Source organism: Oratosquilla oratoria, chromosome 24, assembly GCF_046742065.1.
Source record: "Oratosquilla oratoria isolate Oo_2021 chromosome 24, ASM4674206v1, whole genome shotgun sequence".
Lineage (NCBI taxonomy): Eukaryota > Metazoa > Arthropoda > Malacostraca > Stomatopoda > Squillidae > Oratosquilla > Oratosquilla oratoria.
Window position 1 is genome coordinate 25,923,847 of NC_134800.1, and position 11,931 is coordinate 25,935,777.

Consider the following 11,931-nt stretch of genomic DNA (forward strand, 5'->3'; position numbering starts at 1 on the left):
AAACGACGAAAAGTACCTGGGGAAGATGGTATATCGATAGATCTGTTGAAAGACGCAGGGAAAGAAGCTCATATTAAGTTAGCTCAGTTGTACACCCACTGCTTACGTCAGGAAGGCGTTCCTGAATCATGGTGCGATGCTATAGTGATTTTGCTTCATAAAAAAGGAGACCAGAAGGACCTTAGTAACTATCGACCGATTAGCTTACTATCAAATATATATAAAGTATTCTCCAAGATCCTTACAAATAGACTAAGCCAAGTTTTAGATGGAAACTAACCAAGAGAACAGGCAGGCTTTAGAAGCGGAAATTCGACTCTAAACCATTTGCAGGCGATGAACCAACTAATCGAGAAAACGACAGAATACAATATGCCTGTAGATTACGAGAAAGCCTTTGACTCAGTAGAACAAATAGCAGTATTAAACTTGTTACGCAATAGGGCACAAACGAACAGATCGCAAGGGTTTTAGAAAAGGTTTATGCGAAAGGTACCTCTATAATTCGACTACACAAAGATACAGAAAAGATCAAGATCAAGAAAGTACGGCAAAGCAATACCATTTCACCCAATTTATTTACAGCTTGTTTGGAAGAGATTTTCAGAAGGTTGAGTTGGAAGAGAAAGGTTTGAAGATTGATGGCGAATATTTGAACCACCTAAGATTTGCAGATGACATTATTCTTATTTCAGAAAAAGCAGAAGACTTGCAAGATATGCTAGTGATCTGAACAAGGAAAGTCTAAAAGTAGGTTTTAAAATGAATAAGAGTAAAACCAATCGATGATGAGAGTCTTGAAGTTGAAGAGTATAATTATTTAGGCCAGATGGTGAAAAAGACGAGATCATGATAATGAAATATAGAGACGCATTACAATTGGTTGGAAAGTGTTTGGTAAATATAATAAAATCCTGAGAGGCTCTCTACCTTTATGTTTGAAACATAAAGTTTACAATCAATGCATTCTGCCAGCAATAATCTACGGGTGTGAGAGTTGGAAACTAACGAAGGCGATGGAAACAAAACTAAGGACTACACAGAGGAGAATAGAGAGATCAATGATGGGAATAACCCTGAGAGACAGAAAGAGAGCAAGTTGGGTAAGAGAGCAGACTAGAGTGAGAGATATTGTGGAGGCGGTAAAAGAGAGGAAATGGAATTGGGCAGGTAAGTTAGTGCGAACGACTGATGAGCGATGGAGCAAGTATGTTCCTGAGTGGACGCCGCGAGATAGGAAGCGTGGAAGAGGGAGACCAGACAGAAGGTGGAGAGACGAGATAGAGAAGTTTGCAGGAGTGCTGTGGCAGAGGTTGGCGCGGTCGTGTAAAGCATGGAACGCTATGAAGGAGGCCTTTGTTCAGCAGTGGACTCGGGATGGCTGGTTTTATATATATGTATATATATATATATATATATATATATATATATATATATATATATATATATATATATTGCTGGTAACCACTAAGGAGATCTGAAGAAAACAGTAATTCCCAAGCGCTTTCGTGTAATTCACATCTTCAGGGGAATACAGGTATTCCCCTGAAGATGTGAATTACACGAAAGCGCTTGGGAATTACTGTTTTCTTCCGATCTCCTTAGTGGTTACCAGCAAAATTTGTGGATCACGTGTTGTTTATAGTGATCTTTATGCATATATATATATATATATATATATATATATATATATATATATATAAATATATATATATATATATATGTATAAAAATATATAAATATATATATATATATATATATATATAAGTTATGACTGAGTCACTAAGTCACAACACCAGAGTCGCGATGGAAACTGATAATACCCTTGGGCTCAAGGAAAAGGTCCTCTCCTCCATTAATGTTGTGTTTGTGTTTGCTGCCAGTGGTGTAATGCCTGTGGTATTTTCCTTGAACGCATTCAGAAATAAGTGAAATAAAACTCGTTTAGTTTCTAAGGTATTGGGTGACTGTCATCTCGTGGTTGCTCTTTCCCAGATTATGTACAAGGTGTCAGACTGAAAGTACTCTTCATAATGTAAATATCTCACTGAGCATCATTTCTATTTTCAGAATATTTTGTTTATAGTTATCTTTAGTCGTTAATCTTGACCTAATGTTTTTGGATATAGCGTAAGTATTTGATACTGCGACTGTAAGAGCGTCGAGGTAGAACCCTAAAAATGTCGGATACCATAGGCAATGCATTTGAACTTGTATTTTCTACACAGATGTTCCCAAACTGTTAGTTTGTAGCTCTTCATTCTATTTGAATTATTTCATATTATTTCGTTTATTCTTTACCATTTTCTGTTCTTTTCATTTTTTCTGTTTTATTTATTTTGTATCTTATTTATTTTTATTATTAATTAATTAATCAAATAATCTTTATTTATTTCTATTTATTTATCTATCTATCTATTTATTTGTTTATTTGTTTGTTCGTGTTAGTGAATCCACTTCGCCAAGATTTACTTTCTCATGCCTGAGGAACCTCTTGATTTATGAGAAATCTTCGCCAAGTTAAGATAAACAGTGTGGCTCAATTGGCCAGGAAGCTTAATGACGTCTTCTAAGTGACAGCAGCGCTGAAGATAGCCTTGTCAGAAACTGGAATCAACTGAAGAAGCGCACGGTCTTTGAAGGAAATGTAATCTCAACAAGAGGCAAACAAGGTCCTCAGCTAAAGGAAACATTTGCTAAGAAAAGCCACGTACTTAGTATATGATAATAACTCTGAGTCGTTTTTCTCTCATTGCTAAGATGGACTTGCTGTATACTTGGGCAGGATATTGCACTGGGCAATCATAACATGCATGGTTGTAATAATGGATGGATTACCTGTGTGCCAAGAGTGATAATTTAATGTACGATTGTTCAGTACACGTACACAAACACACACAAGCACAAACACAGACACACACAAGCACAAACACAGACACACACATACACACGCACATACACACATACACACGTATATACACACGCACAGACACACACACACGTATATACACACGCACAGACACACACACACACACACACACACACACACACACACACACACACACACACACACACACACACACACACAACTCGGTGGCGCGGTTGATAGAGCACTGGATTGCCAGCATGGTGGTGCTCGCAGTATTTGGTTCGAATACTGCCCAAGGCCGAAATTATTTCCGTATCGCTGCGCTTCGGGTCGTTACTCTGACTCTCGTGGGCGGGGAGATGGGTGTGTGGGTGTGTGTAAGGTCATAGCATTACCCATAGATCGGTCATACGAACTCTGAGCTCTCTTCCGGGAGGGAAATAGCTGTTGATCATGAGTCCAACACGTGATCCAAAGACCAAGGTGAAGGTGAATACACGCATACGCTCGCGCGCACACACACACGCACACGCATATCCGGGCACACACACACACGCCTACGCATACGCGGGCAAACACACACACACACAGACACACACACAGATACACACACACACAGATACACACACACACAGATACACACACACACAGATACACACACACACACACACACACACACACACACACACACACACACACACACACACACACACACACACACACACACACACACACACACACACACACACACACACACACACACACACACACACACACACACACACACACACACACACACACACACACACGCATACACACACACAAACACACACACACACGCACACGCACGCACACACACACACACACACACACACACACACACACACACACACACACACACACACACACACACACAGCCACACACACAAACAGACACACGCACACAGACGTACGCACACACACACACACACACACACACACACACACACACACACACACACACACACACACACACACACACACACACACACACACACACACACACACACACACACACACACACACACACACACACACACACACACACACACACACACACACACACACACATGCACACGCACACACACGCACACATGGACACGCACACATGGACACGTACACACACGCACACACACACACACACATCCGCACACACACACATGCATACGCACATATGCACACGCACACATGGACACGCACACACATATGCACACACGCACTCACACACACGCACACACACACACACACACACACACACACACACACACACACACACACACACACACACACACACACACACACACACACGAACACACACACACGTACACACTCCCACACATAGCACACACATGCACATGCGCGCGCGCGCACACACACACACACACACACACACACACACACACACACACACACACACACACACACACACACACACACACACACGAACACACACACATACACACGCACACACACAGCACACACATGCACATGGTTGCGCGCACAGCACACACACACACACACACACACACACACACACACACACACACACACAAACGCACGCATGCTTATACAATTCCTTAACTGTAGTAAAACCAAGCTGAAGAGAGGAATTTAAAGAGAGAATTAGTGAGTAAAGCAGGAAGCAAGCAAGTCGTCAGTTACGAAGATTTAGCTCAAGTGGAGCCGACAAAAAAAGAAAGAAAAAAAATAAAACAAGCAAGACTCGTTTCTCCCATTGAAGATAGTTTAATCATCGTGCCATATATTTTCACGTGAGACGCCTAAACCAAACAGCAATGATATGGAAAGAAACACTCCTTATTGTTTACTCATTTAGAAGATCACATAGTGTTTCTCAGAGACTAAGGTTCCATTAGGTCAATACTGGGGGTCCTCTCACTCTCAGGAAAGGGAGGACGGAGATGAAGAGAAGGAGACGGACTCAGCGTGAGGAGTTGATTTACTAAATAATAGAAAATGTGAATATGCAGATGAATATGGAATATTCAGACTCAAAATAGAGGGTAGCACAGGTGAGAAGATATGATGGGAGAAGAAGCTGAAGAGAGCAAGGATTTTTTTTTTTTTTAATCATCTTTAAGAAATTTTATGTGGTTCACTGGGGCAGACAGTTTGAAAGGAATAATGAAAGGTGAAGAAAGTGTTGCGTATATGCAAATATGATATTGAGAAAAAGGATTATTACAGGAAAAGAAACGGCATAAATTTAGTAATTTTGAAATGTTTAACATTTGAAAATAATAAACTTAAGTGCGATGATAATCTATATGTAAAAAAAAAGTAAAAAAAAAAAAAAAAAAGTGACTGTAGTGAATATCAGTAAAGAAGGGTATAGGAAAATTCTCCAAATAGGCCGGCCAATGACAAAAGAAGAGAGAAATAAAGGTGAAAAGGAGATAAGAGAGCAAGAAGAAAGGAAGAGAGAAATTGGGAGAAGGAGAGAAGAGAGCAAGGAGAAAGGAAAAGAGAAGTTGAGAGAAGAAGGAGAGAAGAGAGTTAGGCCACGTTGGTTGGGTGGTCTCAAGAGCTGATCCAACAACTCAGTTCCTCCTTTTAAACAATGCGGCACAATTTCAATATTTGCCCCTTAGGAGTCTGCCGAGGAAGAGAAAGAAGGAAGACGAGGAGGATGAGCTGGAACAAAAGGAAGAAAAGGGGGAAAAAAGACGAAGAAGACAGAAAAATCAAGAAAGGTGAAAAAAGAAAATATGGAGATTAAGGTGAAGAAGAAAAGGAAGAACTTGAAGATTAAGAAAGAATAGTGATAAAACGAGTAGATGGTGGGAAGATTACAAAGAATCACAAAGGAAGGGAATGCCGACAGGAGACCTTTTGGTCCATAACTAGGTAGCATGTGAAAAAAAAAAATAGAAAAATCTATAAATAGAATAGAATAAGTAATAAATAACGGTAAATAATAAATAGATCAATTATAATAATTCATAATGAATAATAGATCAACAAAAACAGGTAAATGATAAATAAATTACAATGAATAAACAAATAAGATCAAATAAATGGTAGTCATTGCAGCATATTGCTAAGGTGTTTATATAAATGAATCTTAAAACTTCGCCTCTGCAGGAAGTTTATTCCATTCATGTACTACATGGTTGGTGAAGTTGTTTCTACCCACTTCCAAGTTAAATATAAATACTGACAGATTGATGTTATGATGACGAAGAACAAAGACAATGCAGAAAAATAGGAAAAAGAAACGCTATGAAAAACAGAAAAGAAAAAAGTAATAAGACAAAAAAAATCATAAATAATAATAAGTGGACCTAATGACAGCCTGTGATGAGAATCCTTTTATTTATCTATTTGTTTGTTTGAGAGCGTAAAATAAATTTATTAACTTTTTGGGACAGATAGTATGTCAGTTTTAACTCATTTGCTACCGGAGATGAATGAAATAGCCTGGAAGCAGCAAGGGTAAAAAATGAAAAATGGCAAACGATATGGAAAAGCATTAGAATTGCCTTTTTGGTACAATTTAAACAAATGAAATATATAAGACAAGGGCATTCACAGTTGGGCTGATCTAAGAATGGTGCGAACCCATTGAGAAGGTCAGTGTATTTACGAGTATATTGTAAGGAACCAAAGGAAAGTACATACTTCTAAGTTGTGGTCCTGCATTTCGAATATCAGAATCACCCCCAAACACACACACACACACATATACACACAGACTTCGAAACTCATCAAAAACCCTTTCCTCCATCTAGAAGTGTAGCCCCGAATGGCTGGTATTCGGTCTCCTGATAGATCCCGAGATTTTTCTTCATGAACTTCAGTTGTATTTTCTTTCAATTTAGGAGAGATGATAACCAACGACTACTCTCCTTCTGCTACACTAAACGGGTGACATGGAAATAGTTCCACACTAATACAGCCCAGAGAGTAATTTAAAGTCCCTTTTCATAGCTACCCTGTATATGGAACGTCTAATGGCTATTGCCAGGCACTGTTAGGCTGTGGATCTTCAGTTCGTGAAGAGAAATGGACTGAGATTCCAAACCTTTAGTGATGACTGACGAAAAGTGAAAACGTTAATTCACGTTGACTGACGTCTGTCCTAAAATGGATCTGTCAGAGATGAAGGGATTCATTTGGTATTGAATAGGACAAAATAGTTATTTAGATAATAAGAGAAGGGTCTTACTAGTAGGAATAAAACTGGTCGAGGGTTGTCAAAACAAGATATGAAACTGGACACTATCATTGAACAAGGTAATTCAACTGAACTTTTTTTTTCTCAAGCTTTTACCCAGCATAGTTGAAATTCTCTCAGAAAACGTGGTCAATCGTACTATCAATTCGTTTTTATAGACATTAGATTTTTTTCACTTAGTATTTTAACAAAAGCTTGAATTGTCATACCGCGTAAAAAAAAATACACTTCGTATTTCAGACACTGCATAATTTAGCTTAATTAGATATTGCTTTTGATAGTTCTTAATACTCTAAGTCGATCTTAAGCCTACTCGGAATATATACACACGCACACACACCACCGGTTTAGAGGATAGTGTATTAAGCCGACAATGCTGGATGCCAGGTTCGTGTCTCTTTTATGACATTAAAGCAAAATCAATGTTTCGAGCCGGGTTCACGTCTCACGTTACTGTTACCCTTGAGCAAAGAGATGGGTTTGAGGTGAGTGTAGTGTCACAATAGTACTTAGTACTTGTACATGTCTCCTGTCGTAAGCTAATCTCCACAAGTAATAGAAGAGTGGAGAGGGAAGATAATAGGAAAGAGGAAAGAAAGGAAACAAAAAATGAGGAAGGGAGGAAAGGACAGAATGAGGGATATGAAGGAATCGGAAAAGGAGGTGGGAGGAAGGAAAAGGAACTTGGGAGAAGGTGGGAAGGGGCGAGGAGGAAGAGGGGGGGAGGTCTTCATACACAGTTGATATTAATTTTCTGACCTGCGGACATAAAACTGTTTGGAAGAATAAGAACAGAAACTGTGGGGGGCGAGGGAGCAGAGGGAAGGAAGGGGAGAAGGGAGGAAAGAGTCAAGGGATTAGGAGCCTGCAGGTAGACTGGACAGAGGCCTAGAAAATGCGCCAGGGAGGGGGAGGAGGAGGAGAAGGAAGAAAAGGAGGAGGAGGAGGAGGAGGAGGAGGAGGAGGAGGAGGAGGAGGAGGAGGAGGAGGAGGAGGAGGAGGAGGAGGTGGAGGAAGGGGAAATGGAAGGGGGAGCGCCGAGGGGATCGAAATTTTTGCCGAAGAGAAAAGTTGAAAGAAACGAAATTAAGTGAGTGTGGACAGCAGGAGGTCTAAAAGGACTCAATGTGAGAACATGTGAGAGCAGGAAGGGCGTAAACACTTAAAGATGGAATAACGGGAAATAATACGAGATTAATTAGAAGTAAAACGTAAAATTTTAGTAATAACCTCCATATGATTGTATAAGTGTGTGTGTGTATACATATATATATATATATATATATATATATATATATATATATATATATATATGTATGTATGTGTGTGTTTATGTACATATCTTCGTCATCAATGAGATTTGAAACCAAATATCATTTGTGTGTGTGTGTGTGTGTATGTGTGTGTGTGTGTGTGTGTGTGTGTGTGTGTGTGTGTGTGTGTGTGTGTGTGTGTGTGTGTGTGTGTGTGTGTGTGTGTGTGTGTGTGTGTGTGTGTGAGTGTGTGTGTGTGTGTGCGTATGTGTGTGTGTGTGTATGCGTTTATATGTACCTTTGTATGAACTCGTGATCCTTCTTGACATTCTCAGAGCACAAAAGAGCACAAAAGAGGAATATATGCATCGTCCAATACTTACTACACCCGATATTACTTTTCTTGATGTTGCAAGAAGCCTGAAAGAACGGCAAGCGTTCTTGGAATACACGTTGAATAATCATCAAGGGTAGGGGGAGGGGACAGCTACGAAATCTGTTTAAAAGGAAGTGGAGAGGTAGGGGAAGAAGAAAGGGAAGGAGAGATTAAGTGGGGGGAAAACAATAGGAGGAAAATAATTATTGCCTGAGAACGCGCGAGTAATGGTCAAGTTCAGGAAAGAAGTAGGGGAAGGTGATGAGGAGTAAGAGGAGGAGGTAGAAGAGGAGGAAAAGGAGGAGGAGCAGGAAGTGCCGGGGAGGGAGTTAAGAGGAGTAAGAAGGATCAGCGTGAGGTAATAGAGTAAGGTAACAGTGACCATGTGTATGGGACAAAAGGACGAATATGTGTAAACAAATGAATGTAAGAACCGGAATTCAGCGGTGAACTAGATAAGGAGAAGGAGGAGGAAGAGGAGAGGGGGAGGAGAGGGAAGGGGAAAACGGGTTATGAGGAGGAGGAGGAGGAGGAGGAGGAGGAGGAGAAGAATAGAAAGAGTAGGAGGCGGCTGTACATTGATGAGGAGGCTGTAGCATTACATATACTTTGAAAATGATATAATCTAACAAAAGAAAAGATTTTTGTACGAAATTTATTGTAGTAGAATAAAGGAAAAAAATCACCTAAAATAAAAAGAACATGTCTTTCTGAGCAGGATAAGAAGGAAGAAATGAATTAGATGTAAGATGTGGAAAAATTAAGAAAACTAGACAAAGTTAGGGCTAAAAGAGGAAGTTCGTCTGAGGCAAGATTTCATAGTAACTCTAGGATGGATATTTTTCTGATCCAGTGTATAGCAAAAAAAAAAAAAAAACAAGAATTAGCTCAAGGAGAAATAGATCTTCTAGAAATGGAAAAATATAACGCCAGTTAAAATTAAGATAAAGCTGAAAAAAATAATAAATAGTTAAAAAGTAAATCTGCAGGTGGACCAGATTTGTTCTATAATATGACGCATGTTATTATTCACACGTTTAGGCAAAGTACTAGGAGTTGTCGATATACTCGTTTATTCAAAATAAATAAAATTTGAATCTTCAAGTCACTTGAACTCCTTGCATTGCTGTACGGTTGTGAGACATGGATGCTGAGTGGTTGACTTGAAGAAGCTCTTCGGCGTCTTTGGTACAAAGTATATTTGAAGAATTACGGGATCTCATTGATAAACTATTTCAAACCACAGACTGCTTCATGAAGCTGAAAGCCTATTAACTAATTTGTAAATGTCAACTAGACATAAGCATGTGGCACTCTTTTTTTAATGTTGATTCCATTCTCCGTAAGGTCATTTCTACAAAGGATAACCTTCGGTGAAGGAGACGAAGGGTACTCAATGCTGAAGTAAATCCGATCCTGCCAAGACCTGTTTGGAATGAGGATGGTTGCTGGATGTGGAATGATGTCGGAGCGTGAGTGAAGCGACGCCTCCACCCCCTCCCGCCCCCCACCTACGCCCACACCCATCTCCCGCTGCGTATTCTCCTCATTGATGATGATGAAGAAGAATAAATCAATCGGAAGAGGAAATACGTTTGAACCTGGATAAGAAAGAAAGAAAAATTAGCCTAAGCTAGGATAATGCAGATACTAAATACCTTTGCAAATATCGTCATCATTCCTTCAATCAACGTTTGAACAAGGAAATCAATCATCTTAAGTTGAAGAATAATTTCAGTTTGTATTATAATAATGAACAATCTTCGACTGTCCCTCCGACTTTGAGACTGCGTTAATCAAAACGTATTAATTTTCACATCTTCAGAAGAAGAGGACTTTTTTGTTAGATGTAGTTGATTACACAAGTGAAAACAATTATTAATTATTGGAAAAGACGATGTTTGAAATGAGTCGGGGTAGTTATGAGACCGTGAGAGGCTTTGTGATACAGAATAAGGTTTGCAGAGGTAAAAATGTTATATAGGATAAAATAGACACGCAAGTTTTTTTCTTTCTTTTTTTGCCACTTTATGTACCAAAAGATTCTGTTAGAAAATTTTATCTAGTGAACATCGTAATGATTTCTTTTAGTAGGGTGACATTCCTTTAAGACTATATGTCGTCCCCGCACACTGCATAAAATCTCTTATAATCAATCAGATTCAAAACCATAAGATGTTTTATTGTGTTACAATGGTTCAAATCTATATCACAGAGAGGATCGTAATGATTCAGGATGGATCACTATAAAACTTGTGTAATATAGTTTTACAGATTGTTTTATGAATATCACCGTAAGAGAATATGAAATTATAATTTCTCTTCTTTATTGATCTGACATTTTTTTTTATAGATTAAGGGAAAAGTTTATTTTTGCTTTCATAGTTATCAGAATAACATAAAACTCTAAACATACAAAAATCTACTTATGATCGCAGATTTGTATATGTAGAAAAAAAAAACTAGGATCTAAATCGGCCATATTAATCTATTATTTCGTATTAAGTTTATAGTATAAACTTTATACCCAACTACCTTAGCTTTGTATCGTCTGTGGTATGCAGGTTATGTTCAGCACTTCCTTTATTTTTCTTCTTGACACACGTTATTGTTATTTCACAAAACAACAAAGCCAAAGAACACAGAATCTTTTTCTTCATTTTTCTTCCATGTAGCTTTGTTGTTGCTTTTTTCGATATTGCAAAGGCGATGTTTCCTGGAAGACCGACTATCTTTGTAACGGTGCAATAGATCATTGCAGTGCAGCCTACTCCAGTGTCGCACAGTTAAGCTTCGAATGGCAGTACGCAATACACATTACGTTTGTATATTGTTGTATAAACAGCGTGTTAGTAGCACTCTGCGCTCTTGTTGTTCACATGACCAACTACTAACATGTATTCGAACAAATGTTTGTCAATATTCTGAAAGAGGAAGTATATATGTTCCACTAGGTTGGCATGTAAATTGACAAACTACGATTTTTTTTTTTTTTTTTGCACGTTTCTGATTATTCCAGTTAGTAAATTCATCCGATTATATATTCATATAATGATAATAAACAGTTAATCATGGACTTTCTCTCATGCATGCACACACACACACACACACACACACACACACACACACACACACACACACACACACACACACACACACACACACACACGCACACACACAAATCACACTGTCTCAA